Raw genomic sequence first — 991 nt, 5'->3', positions numbered from 1 at the left:
TTGCATTGCTTGTTGTTGTGGCCTTTGTTGTGGTGCTTGTGGGGGGTAACCCGGTGGAAAATTTGGTCTTGGAGGCATAGAAGAATTTCTAGGGCCAGATCCTTGATTACTCCATGAAAAATTGGGATGCTGCCTCCATGATGGGTTGTAGGAATTAGAATAAGGACCATTCCTATTTTGATTCCCCATGTAACACACAACTGCTGGATTGGAAGGACAGTTGTCAAAAGTATGACCCTCACCACAATACAAACAAGAAATGCTCTCCATTTGCCCCATTTGTGTCCCCAAAGGCTGCCCCATTTGTGTCCCCAAAGTCTGCCCCATTGATTGATTCACATCCCCATATTCATTGTCTTGAGCATACTAGAAGTAGAGGAAACTTGGGATGCCAAAGAAGTGATGGCATCTACTTTATGAATACCAACCACCTTTCTACCTGTAGATGATCTAGAAGTGGGCAACTGATAGTTGCTGTTTGATATTCTCTCAAGGATTTCATATGCCTCATTATAGGACTTAGCAAGAAGAGCCCTGTTCATTGAAGCATTAACCACCATTCTAGTATAAGCGTTGAGACCGTTATAGAAGGTCTCCATCTGGATGCAAAGTGGAATGCCATGGTGAGGGAATTTGCACAACAACTCTTAAACCGCTCCCATGCCTCATATAAAGATTCTTTATCAAGTTGCTGAAATGAAGTAATCTCATTGCAGAGCTTGGAATTTTTAGTGGGAGGAAAATACTTCATCAAAAACCGCTCAACCAACTCTTGCCAAGTAGTCACAGAATCAGATGGCAAAGAATTCAACCAAGCTCTCGCTCTGTCTCTCAAGGAGTATGTGTTGTACCTTAATTTTAGCACGAGTTCATTCACTCAGCCCGGGTACAGCTGGCGAATAAATACACAGAGAAATAACCAAGGGAATGATATCTTCTTATTATCCACGTGGACAACACCAGTTTCATGTGATCGCGCGTGGAGTTAGGC

At 42.9% G+C, this 991-nt stretch overlaps 1 non-coding gene across 1 annotated transcript; it reads left to right on the top strand.

Moving 5' to 3' along the window:
- Nucleotides 1–615: 615 nt before the first annotated feature.
- LOC133780869 (small nucleolar RNA R71) lies at nt 616–721 on the top strand. The gene has a single exon (XR_009869677.1). It is a non-coding gene; the product is annotated as a small nucleolar RNA R71 (small nucleolar RNA).
- Nucleotides 722–991: the final 270 nt, after the last annotated feature.

This window comes from Humulus lupulus, chromosome 5 (genome assembly GCF_963169125.1).
Source record: "Humulus lupulus chromosome 5, drHumLupu1.1, whole genome shotgun sequence".
Classification (NCBI taxonomy): Eukaryota; Viridiplantae; Streptophyta; class Magnoliopsida; order Rosales; family Cannabaceae; genus Humulus; species Humulus lupulus.
The sequence above is the reverse complement of the archived record's forward strand: the minus strand, read 5'-3'. Positions and strand labels throughout refer to the sequence as shown.